The following is a 15983-nucleotide window of genomic DNA, read 5'->3' on the forward strand; positions in this document are numbered from 1 at the left end:
TGCTTCTTCTTCAGGAGAAGTCATTGTTCAGTCTCTCCTCTGGCTGGCTTCGTCTAGTCTCTGCCTTGATAGCCCCAGGTCCTGACTCAGAAAGACTTGGCTTTTGATTAATTTATGAAAGTAAACCAACCTTTAGGAGAGTATACTACACATACTCACAGAAACTTCCCAACTGTGACAAACCACCTTCGCTGCTGGCATCAGTTAGAAACTGTCCAAAGGACACTGTACACTATTGTGCTGCCTCCAAAGCCAGCGTGGTAGAGGGTTGTTTCTGCTGACTACAGGGAAGGAAACTAAAACTCCAAATAGGTAAAGCTGCTTGCTCAGGGACACTTTATGGAGCTGCATTGTACTCTAAGTCCCCAGAAGAAACCCAAAGGGCACAGGAGTCTACTACCTGAGTGAGGAGATATCCTTTCCCTGGGTACTTAGTGGGGCTACCTGTGTGCCCACATACTAATAAATGACAAAGGTGTGGCCTTTCCTAAGAGCCTGGGAGCATCGTGGGGGGCTGAGGACAGAAACAGGGTCCAGAGCTAGCTTCACAAAGCACTCCCCACCCAGGGGTTGATTTCTCACTGTGGCTAGGAGGAGGGGGGTGGTTAAATGTTTAGCATTCACAAAGCCTTGACATCACCCTTGATTTTTTTCCCCCACATTCCAACTCACTCCATTAGGATTGACAGGCCATGGTGAACTTGATCTTCAAGACTCCTCCAGGCAAGCTCCTTGTGAGTGCTGGGCAGATACAGAGGGATATAGGAGGCTGAGAAACTACTCTGCATTAGCGAAGCAAATTAAGGTTCTAAATTACATAAAGACCTCCGGGAGTAGGACCTAAATCTCCAAGGATTTGGTTGCAATTTCTTAGTATGAATGAATATACTCGCTAAAAAGGCCTAATTGTATTTTCTTTCTAAAATAACCCTCATTTTCCCCTCCCCCAAACTGTGTCAGCTTCAGAATCCCATCCCCCCACAACCTTTATCCTCACCAGGGCAGAGCTGGAGAATAGAGGTGTAAATGTGTCAGAAGAGGGAAGCAGGGGCGCAGGAAGAGAGTAAATCCTCATCTAACATGGCAGAAAGTCAATAGATAAATCAAGAAATTGCTATGTAAGCTCTTTTTTCTTTCTTCCTTTCTTTTTTTTTTTTTCTTTTTTTTTTTGGCGACAAAAAGTGACCATCCAAGGAAGGGACTGATGAAAAAGGGCTGTGGTGAAGCAGAGAAGGAGGGGCTTGTTGCTTTCATTATAAGTAGCTATTTTATACTTTAAGAACTGTTCATACATTGTTTGATGTATTTTTAATTCAGGCTTTTAAAAAGCAGAGTGAAAATTAGATAAAAGAAACAAACGGAATACAAAACCCCCAAAAAACCAAACCAAAACAACAACAACAAAAAACAAACACAGAGCAGAAAGGCCACAGATTACAACCTACTGGGGACCTGAAGAGCGGGGGCGGGGCACTAGGCGTGGTCTTAGGTCGCTGAGAGGGGTGGGGCAAAGCTCGGCTCCCACTCCCTAGAGCTCCGCCCACAGCAGGAAGCCCAGAGCTCAAGGTCAAGTTCAGTCCGGGCTCCGCCCCCAGCCTGGGTCAAATCCAGTTAGTCTTGGGGCGATCAGCCCGGTGACCTGATCCCCACCCTGGTCGAGCAGCAGATCCACGGGTCCCTGGTCCCTGTTGACCCCCAAGCTTCTCCCGGTGCCGCCGCGGAGCCCCGCAACGCGCAGGTAGCACAGCCAGCGGCCTTGGCTGCCTGCTTCTGCCCGCGTGGGTGCCTACGAAGCCTTAAGTCTCCGCGTAACTACCAGGCCCACGTGACTCTCGGCGGCCGCGACTCGGGTGCGCGCGCGCACGCGGGAGTCGGATGGCTGCAGAGCGCAGAACCGTGCTAGCCCGGCGGTCACGTTTCTGAAGGAAAGGATCGGGCTGACACGGGTTCGGATCCTTCCTGCAGCACGTTTACAGTCAGTTAAAAGTAAGTGTATAGCAATTACAGCGTATTGTCCAGTGTTCTCTTTCCATTGGTCTAACTGGGGTTCCAGCGATTGTCGTAATGTAGAGCGTGCCACCCCGCGGAGCATGAACTAGTGAGGAGACTTTCAGCGAAGATAAACCACACACATTAAAGTATGACAGTTCAAGTTAATAGGAGCTGTGGAGATAATTTTTAAAGTAAGTAAATAAAAGCGCAGGGTGCTGGAGAAGTTTTATCAAGTTTCCTGTGAGCAAAACCTGCTGGAGCTAAAGCTGTCCTGTGAATGACCGAATTCCAGATGAAAAATAAGGCTTGGGAAGGAGGTTCAGTAGGATCATCCTGCAGAGAGCTGGAGTCTGCGAGTTCCTGTCCTGGTTAGTTTCCACCAAGTGAGAGTCGTCTGGAAAGAGGGAACCTGGAGTTTTGTAATGCCCCCATCAGACTGTTTCTCCCATTAGACGAACCTGGCCAAGAGGGTATGGGGGCCTTTCCTTGATTATTGTATGTAGAAGGGCTCAGCCCACAGTGGGCGGTTTCACCACACTTTTTCCCATCCCTCCCCCACCCCACACACACCCCAGTGGTGGTCCTTAGTTGTAATAGGCTGAGCAAGCCTTGGAGAACAAGCCAGGAAGCAGCGGTCCTCCATGGCCTCTGCTTCAGCTCCTGCCTGGATTTCTATCCTTAATGTACTGTGATGTTGGAAGCACAAGGTAAATAAAGGCTTCCCTCTGGAGTTGCTTTTGGTCAGGACATTTGCCTTTGCAGTTTCTTAAGCCACTGTTCTAAAATGGGATTGTGTGTACTACTGGGAACTGGGTTTGTGGAAAGCCCTGCCAGAGCCATTCAGGACAGCAGCAGGCGCAGTAGGGCTGAGGGTATCTTACAAGTAGTCTAGGCTCCTCAAGACTGAATTCGAGGTGTCTGTCTCAGAGCTAGCTTGCCTCCTCTTTCCTAGTGTCCTCCCCTCTGACGTCTCAGCAGTCTCACAATCCAGCCTGTTCTCTAGGTTGAGGACTGGTTCAACCACTTTTTGGAAAACACTCGGCTTATGCCTTTTCCTGGACACTAAGGGTTCAGAGAAGCCAGATCCAAGACCTGCTCTCCTGGATCCTGTGCAGGGTTGGCCGCTTGCCATGCTGACCCTGAGCCTGGTGACGAAAGCTGCCTTGCTTCCATTTAGGTCAGTCCTTCTCAAGCTTCCTGATGCTCCAACCCTTTAATACAGTTCCTCATGCAGTGGCCTCCAGTCATAAAAGTATTTCATTGCTACTTCTTAACTGTAATTTTACTCCTGTTATGAATTATAATTTAAATATTTGCTATGCAGGATATCTATGTGATCCCCCAAAGGGATTGTGACCCATAGGTTGAGAACTGCTGGTCTAGGTACACATTTCCCAGCAAGTTCTACCTTATTTTGCCAGCCCCACGAGCATCTACTCCTTCACAGGCAGCTTTCAGCCCTCGGTGTCGCTCAATAAAATCAGCCAGAAGATTCCCCAGAGGCAGGATCTCTGCTGGTCCCTTGCTGAAGACCCTCAGAACTGGAGACCAGCACAGATTTGAGAGAGTGCTTTAGGAAACACCTGTCAGCTGCTTGGTATTTACATGTGTGTATTTATATTATTACTTTTATATTTTTAAGGTTATAATATAGTTACATCATCTCCCCCTTTCCTCCCTCCAAACCCTCCTGTATATCCCTCCTTGCTCTCTCAAATTCATACTTCTTTCTTTATTAATTATTGTTAATACATATATGTGTATTATATATATAAAACATATATAGTATACCTGTATTGTACAGTACATATGTATCATATATGCACATACATACACATATACATACACATTATATATATGATACATATATATGTATTAACCGCAATTAATGAAGAAAGAGACTTGGTATATTTTATTCTTTCAATGATCCTGATGTCTTCTGTGGTCTTGTCCACACTACTGATGTAGAGGAGAACAGCATGAGGAGCCAGAGATGGGGAAACACACGTAGGGGAAGAACCCACATTGCTGGTTTGTGGTCAAAGGAGGGTTGTTAATAGGATGTTGGAAGGAAAGGAGAAAGAGCAGCCCTGGGGCGGCCCCTTTGTTCCTCCTCACAGGCTATGGCAGTATGCTGGCCAAGACAGGAAGAGAGGCTTCAGTGTGGTGTCCATAGATGTGCGACTGCCCAGGTTTGTAACTGCTCTGAAGAGGTCGCTTATCCTCAGAGTCGTGAGGGTTGTGTGGGCTTAGTAGGTTCTTGGCACATTGTTCTGCTCTGGAGAAATACTAATTTCCTACCCTTTCTGTTTCCAAATTAACTAAAACAAGAATAGTGCCCGCTCTAGAGACCACTGGGCTCTGAGTAGAACACTTGGAGAAGCACCCACTGTGTAGGGAGTTACTATGCTACTGGTATTGCCCATTCCCTATCTCAGTGGACACTGATGAAGTGGAGAGGGCGGGTAGGGTAGTGAGGAACTGGGCAGGGTGATTAGTGGGGGGCGAGTTATCTATGTCAAGGGTTTCCTCCCGAAAGCACCAGCCTCCAAATGAGAGGCATGTTCTGTATGATAGTGGACCTCTGCACAGACACACTGTCAAAAGGGCCAAGAGTCAGAGAAGAGAGGGCCAGAAAAAACACAGAAGAAAAAAAAAAAAATGGAGAAACTAGTTACTAGGTCTAAAATTGCCTTCAGGGCTTGTCTTTAACTCATGACTGGATGAGTCCCCAGCAGGAGACTCCTGTTGTCATAACTGACCTCTGTTATCTTTGTGACTACAGTAGTGTGCTGATGACGACTCCCTGAGACTGGTCTCTTTCACCAGGTAGCCTGGGAGCTGAGGAGCACTGTAACCTCTGCACTGCCATGCTCAAAATATACAAACTGGTGAGCGCATGAGCAAGTGAAAATAAACCCCAAAACATTTAAGTGTGTGTGTGTGTGTGTGTGTGTGTGTGTGTGTGTGTGTGGTGTGAAAGCAGAGAAAAATAACTAACATGTTTATACATTTGCAGAGGGCTAAACCTTTTCATACAGGAGGCAGCCTCATGGATAGATAACCCCATGGTTTTCCAATCAGATAACACAGCCTATGATGGAAGTCTTAGCATCTGCAAAATGGGAATCATACCCAGCTCATAGTAAGCAAGATAAGTTCATAGCTGGGGTGTGGGAAAATCCTCAGTCAGTAGTAGCTATTGGAATTATATTACGTTTATGAATCCTCCCACAGATCACCACCACCACAAGGAAAATGAAGGTCACAGATGTGTGACCTCAGTTCCAAATTCAGTTCCAAATCAGCCCTTTCTACTAGCAGACACACTTCAGACAGCGAGGCCACATGGTGAAACTCATGTATATTTCTCTTACTCCTTAAAATATTTGACAATGGGATAGTTTTTCTTTTCTTTTTGAGATTATAATTATATCATCTCTCCCTTCCTGTCTCCCCTCTAAGCCCTCCCATTCGCCCCTCCTTGTTCTTTTTTCAAATTCATGGCCTCTTTTTTTCAATAATTGCTGTTACTTGCATATATGTATATATATATTCCTAAATATAACCTGCTCAGTCTGTATAATGTTCCTCGTAAAGGAAAAATAAAACCTGAAAAATCATAATTTATGTGCCCTTTGAGTGCGGGTGTTTTATCATCTAGATAAATCTTCCATGCATCTATGTTAAACCACTTCGGGCTGTCAGAGCTCTTAAATAAAGTGGCTTGTCCTGACCAGTGTCTATCTGTGCTCGTTCATCATCCCTCCCTAGTAAAGATGGACAGATCCCATTCCACAGGGCAGGCCTCGGGCCAGCAGCTCCCACCCCATGTGTTAGCCGTGCAAACCCTGTGTGGGATGGTGTTTAACTAGCTACCATGACTGCACCTTCCCTCATACACGAGTGTCTTTCTGTTTTCTCTTTGGTGCTGGGGATTAAATCTGTGACCTCATGGGCTCTCCCGCTGAGCTGCATCCCCAGCCTCAGACTAGCTAGGCATTCCGTGGCCAGTGTGGATGTGGGAACACACTGTGAGGAAACCTGAGGTGATGGCTTTGAGGGGAAATGTACCTGGCTTGAACATACCCACATCTTCAGGAAGTCATACTTGTTCTATCTTGCCATCCAGGGGTACCATCTCTGTGCCTGGTCTTCCTGCTCCCTGCCTCTGGCCACAGCTACCCCTGAAAGCTTGATTCATGGGTAGCTATAGAGGCACAGCTGTGGCAAATGAGCCCTTCCTCATAGTGGTGGGATACCTACCTGCAGGCCTCAGTGCTGCCTCTGCTGGCTGGGGCTCTTCCATAGCTGTGGGGCCAAATGTTCCTGGGTCCCAGCCCTGCACCTGGGCCATTGCCCTCTATCTTTTCCTTACACAGATACCTCAGCCAGTGTCTTAGGGATTTGACTAGGGACACAGAAATGGCAGTCTTGACCCTCATGAAGCCCATTCACTGGAGTTAGGGTTATTAAAGACAGATGTGAGCTCATGAGCAGACACACACAGAGAATCACCATGGTAGTTTTCTGCTGGGCAGGAGAGGCCAGCGATCCCAGGTGGCATGTGAAAGTGGGCCTGCAAACACAGTTGTCTGAAGGCTTATACTCATAGAGTCACGTCTTTGAAGACTACCGAAGGGCATTTCTGTACAAATTCTGGTGAACAGTGATTTGTGAACTTGCCAAGAATGTGCACTTTTAAAAGGGTGGGCCTCCAGCTTCCAAGTAGGAGAGTAGGCCTCATGTTCACTGCTAGTCTTTATGTAGTTCCTGCCTGCTTATCATCTCCTCATAAACCCCTTCGTCATTACTGCTCATCTCAGGCTGAGTCAAAGCAGCAAGTGGGCACTATTCATCTAAGGCTGTGTCTGGTGAGGTAGGGACAGAGTGCCCAGAGAGCTTGTTTTCTCCTGTGTCTAGGCCTACCTATCAGGCTAAAGGTCCATGTAGTTGTTACCATATGGTAGTCAGAGGCCTGTCATCTCAGAGGAAGGAAGGGCAACAGGACCTGCTGCTGACCCCCAGGGTGGGCCTTGTCTGTATCCATTTGAGCTGGCTAGGCTGGTGGTATCAGGGTAAGCCTGGCCTTCTGAGAGTAGTCACTTGTGAGGGAGACCATGCTTGCCTTCAGCTGGTAAGGCATGACCGGAATACCTATGGAAAACATTATCTTCTATGCCTGAATATTATTAGACTAACAGAATGTGCTTGGCCAGGAATGTTGACAAGTGGAAACCTTATTTAGAGAGCTGAGCTGCCCATTTACCCAGAGCAAAGAGGCACAGGAGGCCCCTGACTCCTCCTGGTGGGGAGTGTTTAACTGCCACACAGGGCAGTGAGGAAGGGCTGGATTCCCAGGGCACAGCTTTAATAGGATTGTAATTGTGTGGCTCATGGCCATGGAGCAAAGAAATAGTTCTGGCAATCTCCCATCCATAAAGGCTGACACACAGGAGGTATTTATGCCTCCTGAAACCGCATGTTAAGTGGTAGATATTTATGAAAGGGGTGCCGAGGAGTAAATGTGTCCATCAGTCAACATGGAACTCTTTAGAGCTACTAAGAACGCTTTTAAATTAGAGCCAATCTTCCACCTGTCTTCCACCTCCATCAACTCTCCACCCCAACACACACACACACACACACACACACACACACACACTGTTCTTGTAAAAAAAACCACAAAGTGCCAACACAGGGCCAAGCGCAGACAGGAGGGTGGGACTTCTTGTAGTAGAGAGTGAATCCTTCCCCATCTCAGTGCCCTGGAGATGGCAGGATGTGGGACAAGGCTGACAGAGTTCAGCCTAATTGTGTCAATTGTGTTGTACCACAGCCATCAGCACTCAGCCGTCTGCACTCTGCCATTGGCCAGGGACTTTGCTCTTGAGAATGCAGGGGAGGATGGTGAGAACAAGCTATGCAAACAGCCTTAATCTGAGCTAAGGGAGGGGCAGATGGGAGAGAGTGAGTATCACTGTTGTAAGAGGCAAGCCACTGACTGAGAGAAGGCTGCAGGTTTGATGAGCAGGTGCCCCTTAGGATCAAGTACCTGGTACAGGAACTAGTATGGAGTCTAGCTAGGTGTATTAACTTCTCAGTGTTGATTTTAAAGATCAGAGGTAGGTGTTTGTCACAAGAAGCCTAAACTTAGTAGCCAAGCCTGCTTAGCTTCTAATTCCCCATCTGGCTTCTTTTATGAAACTATTATTGGCCATTTTTTTTGTCTTACTGCTTTTTTTGTATGTGAGAGAAAAAGGATGCTGCTGTCTGCTCCCACTACATACATACTTTGTTAAGAATTCAAAGAGCTGTAGATGATAGAAGGAGATGTTCTCACCATCCTCCCCTGCATCCTCAGGAGCAAACGCCCTGGTCAGTGGCGGAGTGCAGATGGCTGAATGCCAGTGGCTGTAGTACAACACAGTTAGGCCGTCACTGACATGTGACTACAACTCAGCTCCTGGGATTCTGCCTTGAGACAACAATCTGAAAAGCAGAAAGATCAACAGTATTGATGACACTCATCCCCTCCTCACTTGTGATGGTGAAAACTTGGGCATAACCTGAGTGGACTGCATAGGGAGCTGTATGAAATATTTAAGCCCGGGCCCAGCCCGCACCACAGAGAGAGCAGAAACCCATTAGACTGATGACATTCAGAAGGACAGTCTGCGAGGACTTCTTAGGGTAGCGTGTGAGCAGAGAGACAGTGGATGCTTCCTTTTCATGACTTCACATTTCCTTATTGCTGTGTCCTTTCTGTTAGTTACTTTTGTCCCACTGTGACCACAGGATCTGACAAGTACAATTCAAGGGAGGGAAGGTTTGATTGTGTGGCTTGCTGTTTTGTGGGTCTCAGTCCCTATGTTTTCAGAGTTCCACAGCCTTCTAAAGTACTGTCGCTGGCTGGAAAGAGGAATGGGGCCATAGAGAGGAGTGGCTGACCCTAGGCAAGACTGAAATGCAACAGGGCATTCTTGAAATAACGTGTATCCACATCCAGCATCCCGGGCATGTGGTAGTGTCCTCTGAGCTCCAAAGGCTTACACAACCCCATCTGGGTGACCTTGCTGTTTGAAGACTACATGGCCTCTCTCTTGCCCTGACTCCACTTGGTACCTGCAACTTTCTTCAACAGATGCCCTGTATCCCTTGCATCTCTAAGATCCCTTGGATTTCCATAGAAGCTTGGGCTTTGTCTTCAAAGAGTTATGCATTCCATTATCATGAGCTCACCATAAAGAACTGACCCTTCTGTATAGAACCTAGCCCACTAGGCTTTCCTTGTGAATCTGAATGCAAGCCTTACATTCTGCTTGCTCACAAAACTAAGACCACTCGGACAACGCCAGATTCTGACATCAGCTGGTCCCCCTAAGCCATGCAGTGGTCTCTGTGTCCTTCAACTATTGAATCCAGAAAATCACTTCCCTAGGCATCTCTGAGTGAGCAGGGTACTGTGGAGAATGCCTCTGACCAAAGGAAAGTCTTCGAAATTGCTGGAGTCTATGGTTGGTGAGGGAGATGCTCTCCATTCCCAAGATGTTCTCAGGGCACATTTCTTGTGGATCCAGGGGAGAGGACAGAGTGTGTGGCCTCTCTTTAGGAGTGCCAGTCACTTAAACACTTAGAACCTCATTGTCCATGTAAATACACCATTTCTTAAGCAAAACTGCAGGGATTTCAAATTGATCCCAGTCTTCAACAATAGTCATGCCAAAGCCTAAATACTATCCTACCTTGGAATTTCCTCTGCCTAATTAATCAATCTATTACTTTTTAAAAGCCTTGCTAAAAGTTATTAGTTTGTGTGTGTGTGTGGGGGGGTGCCTGCTTATACATATGTGCAACATATGCTCCCTAGTGCCTGAGGAGGTCAGAAGAGGGTGCCAGATCCCTGGGAGTTGGGGTTACAGACAGTTGTGAGCTGCCACGTGGATGCTGGGACTCAAGCTTGGGACCTCTGCAAGAGCAACAAGTGCTCTTAATCATTGAGCCAATCTACCAGCCTCCAAGTCTATATTACTTTTAAACTCATCCTCACTCAGATTTTCTGGACATGGGCAGAATATAGACAATTCTCTTCTTCCCAGTAGAGTCCATAATTCCATTTGAAGGCTCATGAGCCTGGCCTTCACCATTCACATTTCCATCAGTATTAGGGTCTTCTGAGTTCCGATCAGAATGACTTGGTCCCCTCTGCATACAGCATTCTAGGACTTCGCTGCACTGTCTCTCTAAACTCTTCCAAATTCCTCCCATAAACCAGCTTCAAAGGCCCATGACCCTTAGGCCCGAGACCCATTGGCTAGTGAGGTTTCAGCACGTTCACTACCCTGGCACCAGTGCTCTGTACTAGTAACTTTCATGTCATTCTGAACATTGTACCTGCCAGAAACAACTTAGGGGAAAAAGACCACTGTGACAGGAGGAAAACCTGGTGGCACAGCTCGGGTCATGATGAGTGGAGTATTTATTAATGGGCTGCTCACATCAGGGTAGGCCAGGAAGCTGAGGGACAGGAAGAAAGCAGAGGTTGTGTATGACCCCCAAAGGCCCATCGTTGACGATTTTCTTCTGCCTACCAGACCCTACCAGATCCTAAACATCACAGGCCTTCCTAAATACACTATCAGCTGGAGACTAATATTCAAACCATGATCCTGAAGAGCCATTGTAGATGAGGCAGGTTAAATGATATTCTTTCCTGCAGCTTGCACTCAGGTGTGCCTTTATCCTGACTCAAATCTTCCAGTCAGCTGTTATCCTTTGTCTGAGCTAAGTTCTCACTCTGTAGCTGTAACTTGCTGTGTATAATAGGCTAGTCTTGAACTTGTGATGATCCTCCTGCCTCAGGCAGTTGAATGCTTGGATTACAAGTGTATGCCACCACATCCAGCTCAATCAACTACTTCTAAAGCAGGCTTGGTTTTCCACCTCTGTCTATAGTTAAATGTCATATTCTGGGTCTCCTGAATGAATGACCAATGGATATGCTTTCTCCAGCCCCATAGACTTAGAATCTTGGGGTTTTGAGGGGAAAAAATGGCAATGCCTATTCTGGTATCCAGTGGCTGGGGAGGGGTTGATTAGTGTTAGATTGATTTAGGTTTGTAACTTTTAAGAACATCATTGCTGATGTTTCAGTAGCCTCTTTCCCCAAGATGTGTGCAAGTACACACAGACCCAGGCACACTTACACTCATAGACACACACATACACACACACACACACCACACACACCACATACCACATACCACATACACACACACACTACACATACACATCACACACATATACCATACACACACGCACACCACACACACACCCCACACACAGGAGCATGCAGTAGCCCTGGCCCACCCCTGTAAAATTCTGTCTTATTGTTCAGGTTTTGATACCTCGGAAACTGAATACAGTGTTCTACAATCTTCTGTGTAGCCATATATTTTTTTTCTGCCTATTGCTGGCCAAAGTCCACTGCACGGCCAACCGTATGCCCTGAATGAAGTGTATGCAGTCAGCCAGATATTGTGGAGTTACCATATGCCTTTATTTGAGAGATGGATTTTAGTCTGAGTGGTTTATTGAGGAGAGAGTCCAGGCAGTACTAACAGGAAACAGAGGAGTGAGCCAAATATGTGCTCTGTCAAACAGGAGCTCAGCCTGGGCAACTAGAATGTAACCAGAGACTTCAGATTATCCGTCCCAGAGTTGTTCTCTCAGGAGGGTTGGTGACTGAGCACACACACCAGTCCTGTCAGTTGTGGGTTAAAGCATCATTTCTTAGGGGTAAGTTAGTGGTTAGATTCCAAGGCACCAGGCAAAGCACCTGTACAAAGAGTGACAGATCCTGGTGGTTGGAAGTCAAGCTGGCTTGCCCCAAGATAGCAGAATCCGAAGCCAAGGACACGCAGGCCATGTCTGCTGTAATACTTACCACCACAAGCATCACCCGGGTACGTGGCTACAGATGATCCAGCTCATCATCCCACACTAAGTCTCAGCCAGTCACACCAGACCGAAGACAGCGTTGAGCAGTAGCCAACACAAGACGTGTGAGAAGACAATCCTAAGAAGAATATGCCTTTTCCGGGTGGATAGAGCTGGAGTCCCAGTATTGATGTAATAGGCAGGATGCCCGTGTTATGCAGCTGTACAGTTTGAGACCCACCACTTCAAACGAAGGCCTGATGGTGTAATCAGATTTATCTGGTTCGTGGCAGCTATTCCCCCATCTGTTGATTACTACTGCTATTTCTCTAGGACATTCAGATGCATTGGAAAGAAAAACTCACTGGGAGAAAACATTTAACCTCATTTGTATCAACTCACGGTTAAATCTCCCATGCCATGTTTTACTACTTACTGGATTTACTACACTGGTGCTAAAGCCAGAGTGTCAGGGAATTTCTGTAGTTGTGGTTTCTGCTGCCCTGATAGCTGATTTGTAGTCACTGGCTTCCTACTGAAACACTCCATCTCCAATTAACGAGTTAGTCAGCTCTTTAACGAAGAACGGCTGTGTGCAATTGAGGTGTGGGCTATGGGTGGCCTGACATTTTGACTTAATACACCAGGTAGTTGTGTGTCCCTAACCATCCCATCTGTTTTATTTTCATAAACAGAGGAGGAATGCCAGTGGCAATTGGGGGCATAATAAAGATCCTAGGAACACTACATATGCTTATTGTCATTGAGTCTACTGGAATATTTATGACCACAGCAAAGGTCTCACTGAGTGAGGATAGAGGCCAAAGTCCATATGCTCTGGGGTGCAGGTACTTTAGCATTTATGTAGTAAGATTTCAAGATTCCACTGTTTTAGAAAAATGAAGCCATTTCCCTTTAAATTGTGTTCTGGGGTGCATTCCACAGAGACCGAGATGACAAATACTCTATTTCGCGCCCTGTTGCTATGCCCTGTGCACACACAGACAGCACTGACTGATGCTAGGGCCCAAACCCTGCTCTGCAGGGGCTTCCAGCAGCCACTTAGTAAATCATAATTGACTCACAGGCTCCAGCCCGTGGACGCTCCCTGCTCTACTCTGACCCTATACTGACTACTGGTTAAAATAGTTACTGCAGGACTGACCTGAAAACATATACACAATGAACATTATGGAGACCGAGCAGATTGTATTTATGTGTATAGGAATATGTGTGTGTGTCAACAATTAATGAAAAAAGAGGCTATGAACTTGAAAAAGAGCAAGGTGGTTTATGGGAGAGTTTGGAGGAGGGAGGGGAAGGGAAAATTATATAAATATAGTCTCAAAAAATAAAATAATTTAAAAAGTAATTGCTGCACACACACATGTGTAATGTGTATGTGATTGCATATTTATCTTTATAAAGTATAGGTGTGGCTGTGGGATTTGTGGGTCTGTGTGTGTGTGTGTTTGTATGTGGGTCTGTGTGTGTTTATATGTGGGTCTGTGTATGTGTTTGTATGTGGGTCTGTATGTGTGTTTGTATGTGGGTCTGTATGTGTTTATATGTGGGTCTGTGTATGTGTTTGTATGTGGGTCTGTGTATCTTTATGTGGGTCTGTGTGTGTGTTTGCATTGGGTCTGTGTGTGTGTTTGTGTGTGGGTCTGTATGTGTGTTTGTATGTGGGTTTGTGTGTGTGTTTGTATGTGGGTCTGTGTGTGAGTGTGTGTTTGTATGTGGGTCTGTGTGTTTGTATGTGGGTCTGTGTGTGTGTGTGCTTGTATGTGGGTCTGTGTGTGTTTGTAGGTCTGTGTGTGTGTGTTTGTATGTGGGTCTGTGTGTATGTTTGTATGTAGGTCTGAGTATATGTTTGTATGTGGGCCTGTGTGTTTGTATGTGGGTCTGGGTGTGTTTGTATGTGGGTCTGTGTGTGTGTTTGTATGTGGGTCTGTGTGTTTGTATGTGGGTCTGTGTGTGTGTTCGTATAAATGTAATGGATTCAGTTAATCAGTCTCTGTTTTCACATTCTCCTTTGTGTCTCAGAGATAATTATTCAATTTGCCATTTTTTGCATCCCTTCATATCTTCTATCATGAACATTTTTTGTTGTCCAAAAGATTAAGCAGGCAGTCCCAGTATTATGTGCCCTTGTCTCATACAGGTTAGCATTGACGGGAGTGCACCGAGATGCTGAACATCCAGGTTCAGGGCAACAGATCTGCTGTAGGTCACTGGCGACCTTCATATTTCGGGTCTTACAGACATTCTCCCCAGTGTTTTCCAGCAGCAGTTGATCTCATAAGCCATGCACTGATGTTGAGCAGCCTGTAACTACCCTGTAGTTCCAGATCCAGGGTGTTTGATGCCCTCTTCTGGCATGTGCAGGCACCTGCACACACACACACACACACACACACACACATACACACACAAAGAGAGAGGGGGGGACTTAAAAATAAAAACATATCTTCAAAAACAAAGAAACATACAAATGAATACAATAAAAATGTACTCCTACCCCACCTTCCCATAGATGACCAGTGTTGATCTTTAAATTCTTTTGGAGTCTGTGTTCTCATATATCACTCTGTAACTAAGTGCTTTGCTTTTTTCCCCCTCATCTAACAGTGTATCTGAGATGGATTATCTTATCAGTATGCTGAGGACCTCTCTCCCCATCTCCCCCTTTCAATTACAGACGCACGCTATTCTGTAATGAACAGCATTCTACCTTAGCTTATTTAATCAATTTCCTGTGGGTGGATCCTGCGCTGCTTCTAGTCCTTTGTTACTGCAGACAACGCTGCAGTGAATAACATATGTGTCCCCTTCCCAGAGGGGGACATAAGTCAGGAAGCTTCCCTCAGGAAACTTCCTAGACATGGGTATCCTCTTCACAGCTCGCTTTACATCTGTGCCCACTGAGCTGCCATGTCTTCTGATTATTTTCCTACTCTGCTGTCATCAGGTACCAAAAGGAAGAGGCGTACAGGAGAGACAGTTTACTTTGGCTCACAGTCTGATGGAGTCTAGTCCACGGTGGCAGAGAGGCTTGGAGGCAGGATCGAGAAGTGGCCAGTCACTTTACATCCACAGGATGAAAGCAGAGATAATTGCTGTGACCAGTTTACTTTGTCCTTTTCATTCATGTGAACTCTCACCCACTGGTAGACCCTCCTCAGTTAAGCCTTCTCGAAACCCCATTGTTAACATGGCCAGAGATGTGCTTCTGTAATAACTAAATCCACTCAGGTTGACAGTGAAGCTAACCATTACACCGTGCCGCCACTCATCGGCCATGGGTTCTCACAGGTCATGGAATACATCTACCTTACTCCCTGTCTGCGCTCCCCACAGGGCCTGAGGGTTAGCCTGAACAGAGGAGGCCCAGGCAAGGAGGAGTAGCCGGTGACTGGGTGACCATGCTTTATGTCAGCTTGACAAGAGCTAGAGTTATTGTAGAAGAGGGAACCTCAACTGAAAAAAAAAAAAAATGCCACCACCAGCTCAGCCTGTGGGTAAGCCTGTGGTACATTTTCTTAATTGATTGATATGGGAGGGCCCAGCTCACTGAGGATGGTGTTACTCTGATCTGGGGGTCCTGAGTGCTATAGTGCTATAAAAAGCAGGCTGAGTAAGCTATGTTGAGCAAGCCAATAGGTGGCACTCCTCCCTCCAGATTCCTGCCCTGCTTTCTTCTAGAATGGACTGTGACGTGGAAGTGTAATTGAAGTAGACCCTTTCTCACCAAGTTGCCTTTGGTTATGGTGTTCTATCCCAGCAACAGAAACCCTAACAAAGAGTGACAGCCTGTCCTCTAGTTCTCTTCTTCAGTGTCTCAAAGTAACAGGTAACACTTTGGGCCTGGGTGGTGCCTTCCTCCGTTTGTTCCTGCAACTGGTTAATTCCCATGTACGGGGCAGAGGCGGCTCAAGTCCTAACTAAGATCAGTGTTCATGCAGACAGTCCCCTTTGTCAACCCAGATGACTCCTTGGCAGCTTGTCTAGTTCAAACTAGCACCGCACCAGGCTTTGTGGTAGCTGACAGT

The 15983-nt window shown here is 46.4% G+C and overlaps 1 protein-coding gene across 2 annotated transcripts in view; it reads left to right on the top strand.

Annotated features, from left to right (window-relative positions):
* The first annotated feature begins 1541 nt into the window (after positions 1–1541).
* Nmnat3 (nicotinamide nucleotide adenylyltransferase 3) overlaps positions 1542–15983 on the top strand; it is a 118880-nt gene continuing 104438 nt past the window's right edge. For both annotated transcript variants that reach the window (XM_028758935.1, XM_028758933.1), the window contains exon 1: positions 1542–1986. The gene's annotated coding sequence lies outside the window, so the exon portion shown is untranslated. The remainder of the gene's footprint in view (positions 1987–15983) is intronic.

This window comes from Grammomys surdaster, unplaced genomic scaffold (genome assembly GCF_004785775.1).
Source record: "Grammomys surdaster isolate TR1022 unplaced genomic scaffold, NIH_TR_1.0 126248, whole genome shotgun sequence".
Lineage (NCBI taxonomy): Eukaryota > Metazoa > Chordata > Mammalia > Rodentia > Muridae > Grammomys > Grammomys surdaster.